Here is a 14,198-nt window from a genome sequence, read left to right on the forward strand (position 1 = left end):
TTCACTCCGTCCTCCTGGTCTACTCCGCAGGTGAACGCCAACCAGTCAGCATGTCGTGGCCGGTTCTGTTGCTCCTCCTGCTCGTTTCCGAATCCCTCTCCCTTCCCCCGGCTCTTTCCAAAGATCCGAACATCGCCGGTGGGTCCGCTGACGGGCCGGCGGCGGCATTTACCTCCGGAGACCCGCCACTTCCGCCGAGAAGTGGAGCTGCGCGGGTGACCGCTGAACCGCCGGACGTGTCAGTCGTGTCCCCGGTGACACACGGTGACACTGACACAGTGGTGTCAGAGCTGACACCCGCAGCTGACCCCGCTCACACGTCGGTCTCTGGACCACGCGCCGAAAGACCGGCTGAGTCTGAGTCGCTCGAGAAACGGCTCAGATCTTTGGGAAGTACCACCATCGCCAAACCCGAGGCTGCCAAGTCTGAAGGAAGTCTGTTTCCGGTTCAAGCCATGCCGGGCACAGAGATAAGCCCACGAGAGAAAGGGCCGGAATCTAGCGTCCCAAATGACCCCGCAGTTCAGCGGAGTGGTCCAATTGATGTGAGAGCGCGTCTCGACAACGGCCTTCCCATTTCCAGCACATCTGTCGCTTCAGAATCTCTGCCATCAGCCCAGTGGGTACGTGACCCAACACAGGACACATCAACCGCAGCCACGCGGTCCTATTTTAAACGAAGCACTCAAACATCACAAAATGTTGAAACTGGCTCATCAACAACCACTCCACAGCTCTCTAACATCAGAGAAGCCCTAACAACTAAATTACCGAGCTCGGAGACTCGGTCGACAGATGCACAAACCCAATCTGGGACAGAAGACAGCACATCTAGTACGAACTCAAACGTCGTGGTTCTAACCACCCTCAGTTCAACCCGACCCGTTCTGCCTCCTCCACCGGACCACACCCCGTCTTCTACAGCCAGTCCTCGAGTAACAACAGCAGTTCCTACCGCCTCAGCACTGCAAACACAGACACCTACCAAGGCTCTTCCACCGTCATATTCCCACCCCATTCCTTCACCAGGACTGATTCATCTGCCATCATCTCCCGTCTCTTCCCCTAGTCCGGTGCAACAGCTTCCCTTCCCGAAGCCCTCTTTACTTCCAGCCGTTTCTGGGGACGAAGGAACCTCATCAGTGGCCACATCCGGAGAAGAATCCACATCTTTTCCAGCTACATTCCCAGGACCAGTCACAGACTCTCTGGCTACTTCCCAAGAAACAGATCCATCCTCTCCGGCTATCTCACTCGGAACAGCCCCGTCCGTTCCCTCCAGCTCCCCGGAAGCTGTCTCACCCACCGAGGCGGCCACACGGAAGCCGATGTCGGACTCCGCGGCTCATCCAGACGTCAGCTGCACACCGGGGCCCGGTCCTGAGGTGCAGCGCTGGCGTCCCGGCACAGACATCCAGATCAACTTTCCACTCACGGTGAGTTGATCGATTCTCAGCGCAGCGGGTCTGCGTTATATGGTGTGCATGTCGGAGAAGTGATGTGTTTCATATGTTCTTCCATAACACCATCTGTTCGCGTGGCCCATAGAGGACGGCACAGTGCAAAACAACAAATGACTCTTCGGATTCTATTTTGTTAATTTTGTGTGCAAGGAAGTGTGCTGACTTTTTATCATTATCACACTCCACTTCATTAAGTTTTATCGTTTCTGAACTTTCCCATATCAAGAAATGAACATTTTGTAGCATTTTATAAATATTTTTCAACAGTAGTGTGGATAGTGGATCCTATGCGAACAGGTTGGATGGTAGCGATTTTGTTGTCCTATGTAAAGTTTTGGGAAATGAAGTTGCCCAGTTGTATTCAAATAACGTACGTCATTATTGTGCAAGTGTATAACATAATTCGTCTATCATTGTATATTCTCGTGCGATATAACACTTATTATCAATAGTGCCCACCAAAATAATTTTTAGGCATTGACCATTTAATGGTCTTCCGATCGAGTTCACCGCTTAAAGCAATAAATCTTTTTAATATCGCTCGCACTATCTGCATCATTACTCACGGCGTGCCCAAATTTGTGATGTCGACGAGGGCTGCTTTAATTTCTCTTTAAGATCGACACAATGCCTGGTGCCAACAGTGATAAATGTCTACTGCCGGTCATGTCACACATCGAGATTAATGATTCGCGCTGTCCGGTCTTCACTGCAAGGCCAGCATTCAGGTCGACCTACAATGCATCATTGACGGTTTCGGGGTTAACTCTTAACTAAATTGAGCGCAACGCACTGTGCGTGAAGTTGTATGTATCCTCGGACTTTTGAGAAAGGCATAGTGTTTAGGGATTTAGCGACATGCGTTGGTGCATGCTCTGGAGACGAGGGCATTCATTTTATCACGGCAAATGATTAAAAGAACAACCCGCGCTCGTGTAAGCGACGGCAAGTCACTGGAGCGGCAATGTCACAATTTATAGACCCTTGTGCCGAGAGGGACGCTCGATCGTTTGTCTGGCGCTGGCGGGACGTTTCTTCTGCGTTTGTCTGTCCTTGACGGGGTCAAATGTAAAAACAGAGATGGGCGGGACGGCGGATCGCTGGATCGCGACGGCTTTTCAGCCTCGCCGCTGCCGCCGCCGCCCACTGCCGCCACCAAACGCCCGCCACCGCCCGCCACCAAACGCCCACCGCCCGCCACAGCCGTCACCAAACGCCCACCGCCGCCACCATGCCGTCACCAAACGCCCACCGCCACCGCAGCGGCGACCCCTCGCTCGGCTGCCCCCGACCTGACCTGATTATCGGCAGTGTCGAGTCAGCGTTCCACGCAAAGCTTATCATTGGCTTTGGAGGCAACTGCTCGCGTCAGACGTTTCTGCGGCTACATCCGATTCCGACTGCCAACGAGAAGCTCAAAGGAAACATGACGCGACTTTATGCGTCCGCGTCTGGGAGCCTCTCATATCCAGATGTGAAATATTTACAGACTAGCTGCATTTCTTCATTGAGGGTGTCATCTACCTCAGATGCTCGGTGAATATACTGCCATCAAACTAAGAGCGCGAATATCGAGTGATGAACGGTGCTCGTGACCTTTTCACAAAGTTCGCCCTCGCGACATCACCTTTGGGAGAGCACCATCAGCGAGTTTATGACCCTTCCCCGTCTCCAATCGAGGTGAGCGCTCAGATTTAGTTGCCTGTTCCATCGTGACCGAACGTAGCGGTGACAACGACGCAGGAGTTTTGAACGGCTGCACTGCTGGACTGGGTTTCGGTTCGGCGAACTGCTTTGCTGTGACGAGGTGTTCTCCAAGAGAGGTTCGATGAAGCGCTGTGAACCCGCTGGAACTGTGGGCAAAGTTCGGCACTCCAAAAGTGGCTCGAACAGTTGTGGCACGAGAGAGGTCTGTAAGGGGTAGTTGAGTCAGAGTTGAGCATGTTTGAAGGAAATTGACTCAGCAGATTGTGTGATCTGTACAGATCAGATTACAAAACTTGGCACATCATGGCTGGTCCGTATGGTCTGTAGCTGTCTGGTCGTCATATATGGTCCCTATAGAGCGGTCGCAATTACCACTCACCTCTCTTTTTTAGTTAAACGTGATTCGTGATGGATTTGTCACCATCCTGCCTCCAATGCGGCTTGTTTGTCGTTTTTAACCAGCTGACAAAGTTGGATCGTTCTAAATGTATCTGGTTTCATCTCAGTGCTGAGATGTTTTTGTGCAGACTGGCAGAGCATTATGACTGGCGATTCTGTGTTCTCTAGAGCGGCCAAGGATGATCCTTTTAGCGAAGATTGTTTCGAGAAGATTGTTTCGAGGATGATTAAAGAGGCGGTTGACTTGTGGTCGACGATCTTGCAGAGCGACGGGGGAGAGAGGGACAGAGAGAATAGGAAAGAGAATGAGAGAGAGAGGGAGAGAGAGAATAGGAAAGAAAATGAGAGAGAGAGAGAGAGAGAGAGAGAGAGAGAGAGAGAGAGAGAGAGAAAGAGAGAGAGAGAGGGATGAGAGAGAAAAGAGAGAAAGAGAGAGAGGGGGAGAGGGAGGGAGGGGGAAGCTTCCGAAACCAAGCGCGCTGAGCCTGATACGACCCAACTGGTCCGTTGTGGCTTAAAGCGCACATTAACAAAGGCTTATTAGCAGTGGATCGTTCATTTCGGGCCGTCTATTGAAAATGAAATCAGACACATTATTAGGCTTCATATATGAACAATTTGAACATTTGGCAACATCCTGTGGGAATCGTTCTTTATGAAACTTTGATTAGAGTTGATAGTCTAATATATTACCTCCAGCACACTGAATTTGCACACCCTGTTCTCTTCTACAAATATTTGAAAAATGGCTTTCTTTGTGATCCAAGGATCTAATGTGTTCCTTTGAACCCTGGCTAATTAAATTGTATAGGCTCCGCTGAAGGTAAACACAATTAACATACTATGGAAATACTTTTTGCATGCCAAGGCGAAGGCGAAAGAAAAGTGGAATTTTCACCACCTAAACTAGCGAATAGTTCCGTCGGAAGTGCGTTTGTATACACATGTAACTATGTGCCCAGATCGTAGAACACCGCTAATTCTCGGTGAATTTACTGACAGTCTCACACTGACGGTAACTGCCCAATCACCTGCCGTGCTGCAGCGCTGGAGCCGATAGCGCGTGCATGCAGCGTCGGTGCCGTCGCGTCGGCGGTCGTCGATGGTCAGTAATCTGCCGATTGTGCAAATCCAGTGAACCAACAGTGCGGTGGCGTGGAGAGAGGGCCGTGTACACAGAGCGAGCGCCGTGGGAGAGGGGAGAGTGAGAGCCGCTGGCCATAAGAGCCGCAGAGTCAGATAGCCAGGACAGGGACGGTAGACAGACAAAGGCTGTAGGCCAGATAGTCACAGGACCGGATAAGATGACAGACAGATAGAGAGAAAGGGAGACGGACAGAATGATCAAACACGCCAACCACTCTGTTAGACGGGTACTCTGTGGCATGGGTAATTAATGTAGCCACTCATGATGATCTTGCATATATCATTATGATGATGCGATTTGATAGGGGGGTTTCGAATCACGCTCCTGCATTGAAGTTCATTAATATTTAATGATTAGTCAGTGCAGAACTAAGCCAGTATGGTAGCATGGCGTAATTTACAACAACATACAGCGCTGCCTAAGTGGGATAGGTATCCCATAAAAGTGGAACTGTGCATCAATAGAAATATGAATATCCAATATCATTACATACAACCAGTGAAATGCCGTCAAATCTCCTTCCCAATCCCGAGTGCCAGTTCCCTGGAGCCACACATCTTCATGAGCCGGTGTAAGGTTCGGTATCCGGGAGGGAGCGGGGCCGCGGTTTTCTATTCATGACATCCATACGTAACCACCCGCGGGCCGCCGTGCCATTCGATTTCGTCTCCGATCGGCCGCGGTGGCCGCCGGACCGCCGTCCGTCTATTCGTGGCCGGCGGCCAGTCCCCGAGTCCGGCCATCAGACCGGTCTCCGCTCGTTGTCTCTGGGAGGAAATGGGAGAAATGGCTGCCGAAACGGTCTAGCCGTCACACGGCGACTCAATATTGATGTTAAGTGGCTTCTGACGCGCGTTTCGTTCAGCTGGAAAGTGGTGATATCTTAAATAAGCCAGCCGTGATATTTTGCTTTTGTTTTTGCTGTAAGTCAAGTCTTAGGATTTCATCGATTGGAGCACAAGTATGCATTTAGAGAGGATTCTTTATGTGTTGGTTACACCAGTTGCGAAAGATGGCTTCATTAGCTAAAGCACTTCTTACCAGTTCTGTCAATGTCAAACAGGCTTGACAAGTGACAACGCTATCCGCTTAGTTTGTTGTAAGACTTAAGTTTCCGTTCTTTGACGGCTTGCGCTTATCGAAGACTCGCCTTCAGATCGTTCAATATATCAATCTGCTAGGTGGGTGCTTAAAGTGGATCGTGCTTCTAGGATCAATCTTTAAAACTTAATTTCTTCTAACTAGCTGACCCAAAAAAAAAAGATGAAGGTCGTAGGTAACCGGCAGCCTTTGGTATCACGATTTCAACCACGCGATTAGCTTTGTCAGCTTTGTAGAAATGTGATCAAGTTTGGTGTCCGAAATATATTACTTTCACACCATTACATCGCATTTACCTTCATTACATTACACAGCCTCGAAAATAGTAAAATAGTACGCTGTCTAATATTTTTTTACCATTTTGCGTCGTGTTTTTAACGACCATCAAAAATGATAATCAATTCCGAAAAATACGGCTCGCATTCGGAGTGGATTGCTGTTGGCACGTGATGTGCATGTCGGCGCTCTTCAGAGTGCAATTCCCAGCAGACGCCGCGTGACGGGTGGCGCAATTTTCCCCAGACATCACCGGTCCAGTGACATCATTCTTAGCCGACATCACGTCACGCCGAGTGCCGTTATCTGCAGACAGGCGAGGTCACGTGACGCAGTTTACCGGGCCGAGCAGCCCCTGTTCGTCACAGAGTCGCCTGCAGTGGAGCGCTCATCTGAGTGCAGTGTGCTCGTAAACGGGGTCAGTGTGCCCGTCCCGGCCGGCGCCCGGGTTTCAGTCGCTGTTCAGTATTCTGTCCTGACCGACAATTCGTCTGCCGCTGGGCCGCGTTTGTCGTACCGGCCTAATATTATTCAGCCGGTCCATTTGCGATTCTGATATTGTTAACCGCTTATCTGGGCCAACCGCTGTGAATATTTGCCGCTAAATTTGGGCCGTCAGATAAACATCGTGTATTGTTCTGCAGCTGCAAGGATTAAAATAATTTTGATATTACATTATGCCATAGAATTCAGCAGCCCCTGCTTATGAAAAGCCATGTTTTTGGTCGGATTTGCCGCTATTTCTGGCACCAAAGGCCGCTGCCGCGGGCCGGGGTGACGTGTTGTCACTGCAGTGTTGTTGCGGTCACTGCCTCTGATCAAATCAGTAAGCCCGCGGCATCCCAGAAACAATTCAATTCTGTTTGGCTGGCTTCCGTCGGCTTATGTTGCCGAAATTCAGTTGGAATCTGACGGTGTGTGAAAAACGCTGTGACTGAGCAATGAGCAGACCACACGGCGAACGGAGCGAAAGGAAAGAGCAAGGGCAGATAAAAGCAGAGGAAAAGCTAGAGAGAGGGAGTTTTGGGGGTTTGGAGATAGATAGGAGTTTTGAATAATGCGTCGGTTTGTTGAATGCCTAACCCAATGTGCCAAGTTGAACTTTTTGGCAGCTCGGCTGGTCAGAGGGCCGAGGGGCCTCATTTTCCCGGAACTGGCATCGGTCGATCATATTTTACGCTCTGTCATTGTATTGAGAGGCTGCGAGAAGAGTGAATCGAATTAAGCCGTCGGGACGCCGCCTCGCCGGCGGAGCGGCCCGGGTCGCTGAGCGTGGTCCGATTCGGCGCGGTCTCGTCCGACTGGCGCCACTCGGGTGATCCCCAGACAGCTCCGACGGCCGACTTCGGATCGCAGGCAGCCAGATTTATCCGATCTTGCAAAGGGAGCGTGTTTACTGATGTCTGCTGCTAGGAGTTATTGACACTTGATTATGATCGTTCGAAGAATGTTGAGCAGATTTGTTAGTTAGTGGATTCAGCAGCTGCAGCATTGAAATTCCATTAGAAATTGGCGCTTTTAAAAGTTTGAAGATTTTCAGAAGGATCTATAGCACATATGTCAACAGTAAGAATTCTTCCATGTTGGTCATGCTCAAGCATATTGCATTCAGCAGCCCGATGCGTACTTTGGCAGTGTAACCAAGGCCATATACATATAGCTGATATATAGTTAGTTATAGAGTGTAACTTGGCATCTGAGCTGCCTGCATTTCCAGTTGCCCTTGAATTAAGAACATATTGCAGTTTTGCATAAACAGCATTTATGCATACCTATTACCTACACACCTACTAAACCGTTACTGTTAATTTCTTTAGGAGTATCCCTCTCACATTTCGCTGTTTTTGATGGTTCTTGAGTTACGAACTACGAAGAAGGTATTATTTTTCAGCACACCCACTACCAGTGCAGTGTTTTATCAATTGCTTCCGCCGCCGCGCTGTTGATCCTATGAGGGGTCAGTGGCTCGACAAATTTGATCAATGGACTGACAAATTTCTAACAAATGGTCGCTATCTCCGGGAAAAATGCGTCACTCATCAGACGATCCCTGCGGACACCACAAACAACTCCTGCCAGGAGTTTTTTTTTACGGAAACACACTTTCTTTTGTGTGGGAAGTACTGACCAAAGTGCCCCACACTGAAGCTGGGTTGTTCAGTGACACACGCAACAAGTTTAGGTTTTTTGCGTTACTAAAAAAGGCTTCTCACCAGCAGCTAAAAGAGAACGTTCTGTTATGAAATAAACATCTCATTATAGCCACATTTCTAGTGCTTTATGATCAGAATAAGCAATAAGAGAACATGCAAGCAATGCATGGCAATGCTACTTCGATCTCTTGCGGTTCTTAAAGTGACCATCCCACCTTAACATTAGTTTTGAGTTGAGATAGCCAAATTGGTGGCCATGGCCTGCAAATACCGGTTTGGGCACTCACAACATCGAAAAATGCTTTAATTCGGAGATATGGAATTTCAAACTTGCAGCTTTCAGATTCTAAGGGGCTAATGCATTGAGATGCCCCCTTAGAATTTGTGACGTCAGCGCTGATCTAACGATTTTAAAACCTTATACTAACATCCTTATAAAGCAGTGGTGGTACATGCTATTTGCGCGCAACATCTGCCGCGAACGCCGCACTTCCAAAATGAAGTCGCTAGGAACAGCGGAGATCCCAGAAATGTAAACAAAAGTAAAAGTCTAATTTCTTGAAAACCGGTGAATATTTTTCGGTGAAATTTGGTAGATATTCGTTTTTGCTCTTTCTGAACCGAGCGACATCACTTTCATGCCAATTCATTAACTTTTTTGAAGGTGGGAGCCTGGGAGGGTCCCTTTAAAACCATATGATAGATCGCAGTCAGTTTATCAGTCGAGGGCCTAATCTAAACAAAAGGTTCACAAACACGCCGTTTTCAAAAACCTCATTAGTGGGGTTGAAGAGGAAGGACAGAGGGAGAGAGAGAAAAGAGGAGAGAGAGAGAAAGGGTGAAAGAGAGAAAAAGAGGAGAGAGAGAGAGGGAGAGAAAGAAAAGAGGAGAGAGAAGAAGACAGAGAAAAGGGGAGAGAGAGAAAAGGGGAGGGAGAGAGAGAGGAGAGAGAGAGGAAGAGAGAGAAAAGAGGAGAGAGAAGAAGAGAGAGAAAAGGGGAGAGAGAGAAAAGGGGAGGGAGAGAGAGAGGAGAGAGAGAGAGAGAGAGAGAGAGAGAGAGAGAGAGAGAGAGAGAGAGAGAGAGAGAGAGAGAGAGAGAGAGAGAGAGAGAGAGTGAGAGTCTTTTTACGTTATCACTTTTTCTTTTACCTTTCATTGCAGCACATACATTTAAAGTTTTTCATAGTTATAGTAACATTGGCAAATGCTTTTCAAGGCTAAGTTGTATCACAGCACGACCTGAATTAACTATTCGCGCTCATCTCGTTTCACCACCCTCCAGGGACCGAGATGAGCCGGGAGCTGCCAGTCCTTGGGGAGGCGTGACTTGTCGCCATTTCTCGACGAAACCCCTGCTCTCAACTGCGTGTTATAGATCGCGATTAGCCCTCAGTAGTGTCGGACGGTCTGTGCGAGTGCGAGCCTGACCAGCCCGATCAGTCCTCAGGAGCGTCGGCTGGTGCGTATCCAAGCCCGGCCTTGCCTCAGCGGTGTCAGTACGAGCCCGACCACCCCTCAGCAGTCCCAGCTTGTGCGGATCTGAGCCCGACCAGCCCCAAGCAGTCTCGGCCCGTACGGACAGATCTGAGGATGCGCCGCCTCCCCGGGGCCGCGTCCGGTTCGACCGTGTAACAGGCGGGCCAATCTAAAGTTGGGCGGCGGGCGCTAATCGCCCGTCTGCAGGGGGTGAGGCGGAGAGAGAGAGGAGGAGAGAGGGAGAGAGGGGAGGAGGGTGAGGCCTTCCGTCTCGGCAGGCGAATGATGAGGGACGGCTGTTCGGCTCGGAGCTGTCGGCGGAATCAGATCACAGCCAGCCGCTGGCCGGATCAGCTTACATCGATCGAACTGAGACTCGGACTGGGAGCCGAGAACGGCCGGAGTCCATTTAGCCGGTCAGGGAGAGAGAGAGAGAGAGAGAGAGAGAGAGAGAGAGAGAGAGAGAGAGAGAGAGAGAGAGAGAGAGAGAGAGAGAGAGAGAGAGCGCGCGCCCCTGCTGCAGGGTTACGAAATGGCGTGCCGTTATAGTTCAACCATCAAGTGGTTTGATCGATTATTGCAGGATTCTGCTGCGGCTGCACTGTAACAGTCGACTCCCGGCTTCGAAGATCCGTATCGTATGTGTTGTCGACCACGAAGTTCAAACGCGATTTGCTGACTACTTCCTTCTTACGCTTAACTGAATAAGTATTTTGACACTTCTTAAATATTCAAAGCTTACCGAATGATATCAAATAAAATTACCAACGAAGCAATCATTTACAATTGTCGTCGAACATCGTTCGAAGTTGGATCACTTGGACAACTTATTGCCAACTCCTAACCCTCCGTAGTTCCCCAACATAGCTATGATAGGGTACCTATCTATGGTTATGTCTGATGTAAGCAAGCTACAAACAAAGTATAAATGGAAGAATTCAAGCATGAATGCCTTGCTATGCTCCAAAAGCATTTGCATATGAGTCAGATTTCCGGGTCAGCTTCCAAAACAGTCTGGCAGCATTATACCAAAACGTTGTCAAAGTTGCTGACCTTCCCCTCGCCCTTAGTCCGGTGCCGTGATTTCCCAAAGTTAACCAATTCGCTGAAACTTGAGCGTAGAAGATGTCACACGAACTTTGACCTGGGATGGATGCTAAGAGTTAGCCAGCGTTTCTTTAGAAAAAGAAAGAAACCGGAAGAAAATTCAATGTTACAGCACAAATGGCTCTGGCCTGGGGGTTGGGAGAGGCCTGCAGAGAGAGGGGGTCTGTAGAGTGAAGGTTGAGACGAGAGGGGAGAGGCTGACAGAGGGGGAGGGGTCTGCGGAGCGGGGTCAGAGCGAGAAAGTGAGATGACCCGGATCGGACAGCGCTGAGCGATTGCTGCCAGCCGCCTGACGGATGATCGTAGAAAGAAGTGGAGTGCATTTGCATTGGTGGGTCTTCCCCATCGTCGCCACCTTATCAATCTTGATCGGGCACCAGCTGCTGCTGAGGATACAATCACGTCAGAACGTCAGTCTAAAAGCAATATTTCCACTTTCGCAATGCGATGCAAAATATCACCTAACTCTGCTGCCTCAATTTCGGCTTTGCTAGCAGGTTTTCAGTTCATGCTTGCTTCACTCCCGCATGACATTCGCGACGGCGTTTTGCAGCCACCGTTCCCGTCTCCTCCCGTTACTTACGAAAGGTTGCTGCAACTTGGGCATGGCTTCGTTTAGACACCCTCATATTTCTGGCGCCGATGCGTATTGGTGGCAATCTGAGTCGCTTGGGTGTGGCATAAATTGCGTGGCTTGGAGTAGCGCCGGTGTAATCGGCGCGCCGCTGAGCAGGAGCGCCATAAACGGCGCGGAGGAGAGCAGGGGCGCCGTAACCGGCGCAGCTCAGAGCAGGGGCGGAGTGCCCGGCGCGGCGTGGAGCAGGTGTGCCAGTTAGAGAGGAGATCGTCCGGCACATGTCCGTAGGTATTGGACTGGGAGGCGCAGTGGCGGCTCACGCGCCAGTTGAATCCAAGGCGCGGGTTCCCCGCGGAATCGGTCGTGTCCGATGGCGGAATGTTAACGTATCCATATTTTCATAATCGTGAGATGGTTGGTATGTGACTGGGGTCAGGCTTTTGCACATAAGCAGTTTTGTATGGCAACAGTAATAGGTGGATACACATACATATGTATGCGATATGAACATTACTTTATGGGTAGTAGGACGTGGCTTGTGAAACATATCCGTTTTCAACGTCAACGTCACAGCTTCGAATTAAAACGGTCTTTTCGTGGTCCTCATTCTGGAATGAAATATTGGAGCTTCTAAGACTGACAGTGGCTTTGGAGAACGGGATAGCTGATCTGTTCCACTTCGCCATCATTAGCGAAGTCATTAAAAATAATGATCTAAGAAACATCGGCTGTCGGGAAATATGATGCGACTAGAACTCTTCCAATGAGGCAGGCAACAGCCGCGGGGAACATTACATTATTCTTGGGATATACCGAGAAGAACGAAACTTGAGTAGGTCTTCATTTTAGTCCAAAAAGATGTTCGACATTGATTTTTCTTCTACCGATGCAACAGTATAAACTAAAAACTGAATTTTCAGATGGCTGAGTCATTAATGGTATCTTATTCATTGTTTAGTGACAATATTTTCAGCAGCTACATCATTTAGACGATCGTAGTGCAATGAAGTATGTGAAAGAAGTAAGCATGGCATGTAACAATCTGTGAAGGCTTGTTCCGGCAAAGACTTGTCAGAAACGATCGAATCTAAAGCTTAATAATGTCATATTAATGTTCTACTTTGTCCATTCTAGAGACACAAATAAATGCGTGCTCGGAGCCATATATCTCTGAATGCAATATCTTTCATCTGCAGCGCGTTTACCAGAGGGTATGGGTTTTCTGCGCGGTGCGACAGTGGTGCCGGGTGATGAATGACCAACACGACACGCTGAAAGGTGCGGGGAGGTGAGGAATGTAGGTACTTTTAGACGAGACCTCCGCCCGCCGTCTGCCGTCGTCCGCCGCCCAGCGTCAGCTCACACCCGCCGCCCGCCCGCCGAAGCTCACAGCTCACACCCGCCGTCCGCCCGCCGGAGCTCACAGCTCACACCCGCCGCCCGCTGCAGCTCTCAGCTCACACCCGCCGCCCGATGCAGCTCTCAGCTCACACCACCGCCCGCCGCCGTCGTCCCAGCTCGCCAGGCGGCACCCGCTGAGCGCCAGTGCCGCTCTGACGGCACCCGCTGAGCGCCAGTGCCGCTCTGACGGCACCCGCTGAGCGCCAGTGCCGCTCTGGCTGCGCCCGCTGAGCGCCAGTGCCGCTCTGGCTGCGCCCGCTGAGCGCCAGTGCCGCTCTGGCTGCGCCCGCTGAGCGCCAGTGCCGCTCTGGCTGCGCCCGCTGAGCGCCAGTGCCGCTCTGGCTGCGCCCGCTGAGCGCCAGTGCCGCTCTGGCTGCGCCCGCTGAGCGCCAGTGCCGCTCTGACGGCACCCGCTGAGCGCCAGTGCCGCTCTGGCTGCGCCCGCTGAGCGCCAGTGCCGCTCTGGCTGCGCCCGCTGAGCGCCGGTGTCGCTCTGGCTGCGCTCGCGGCCGCCGCCTTTGAATTGCCTCCCAGTCGGCCACCTGGGGCGGTGATTTAACGACGACCGGTCGCCGCCAGCGCCTGCTCGGAGCGCCGAGCTCCGAACAGCCGGTCTGTTAGGCGACATCCACCGGCGAGCGAAGGCGACAGGGTCGGGACCGTGTCCAATCAACGGCGCACAGGCGCTCCTGCCTCCTACGCCCAGAGGTCTGGCGGCGAAAATTGTCGGTCAGCCCACTGCTCGTCCACTTGCTCGCTTTTTCGTTATTTCTTTATTCTCTCCTCTCCTTCTTGCCTCTCAGAAAAGAAAATCCTCCCACTTTGCGCCTTTTCCACTTCCCTCTACCTCCCTAACTCTAATCCACCCTTTCAATCGTTCGTTTTCCTTTCAGATTTCAGATTTCAGATTTATTTGGCGAAAGATCCACATTAACACACATGGTTTTTCACAATCGCACGTCAGCAATTCAAACGTTAAAAAACAGGAAGAGGTCGGCCAAAGCCAAAGTGGCCACACGGATGCACGTGACGATGTTTTAAACACTCCTTATATTAAAAATATGCTGCTTTAGCTGGTGTTTGAATGACACACCTGGCTCGGTAACTGGGAGCTGGTTGAAAGCTTGCACAGCCCCATAGCACAGCCTGCGTCGTCCCGCTTCAGTTCGGATGCGTGGGAGAGCAAGTTCAGAGGCGCGTCGCGTATTATGAGCGTGTCTCTGTCTCGCCGTCTGACCGAGCGTGTCGGCTATTTCCTCGGGCTGACCACTGACAAGAACGCTGCGCAAACTACACACGCGGCAGTACATCGCCATCTCAGATGCAGTGAACCACCCCATATCATGGAATACATCGGAGATATGGTCTCGTTTTCGTTTCCCGGACACTAC

The sequence above is a fragment of the Amphibalanus amphitrite genome, unplaced genomic scaffold (assembly GCF_019059575.1).
Source record: "Amphibalanus amphitrite isolate SeventyFive unplaced genomic scaffold, NRLGWU_Aamphi_draft 002119F_arrow, whole genome shotgun sequence".
Classification (NCBI taxonomy): Eukaryota; Metazoa; Arthropoda; class Thecostraca; order Balanomorpha; family Balanidae; genus Amphibalanus; species Amphibalanus amphitrite.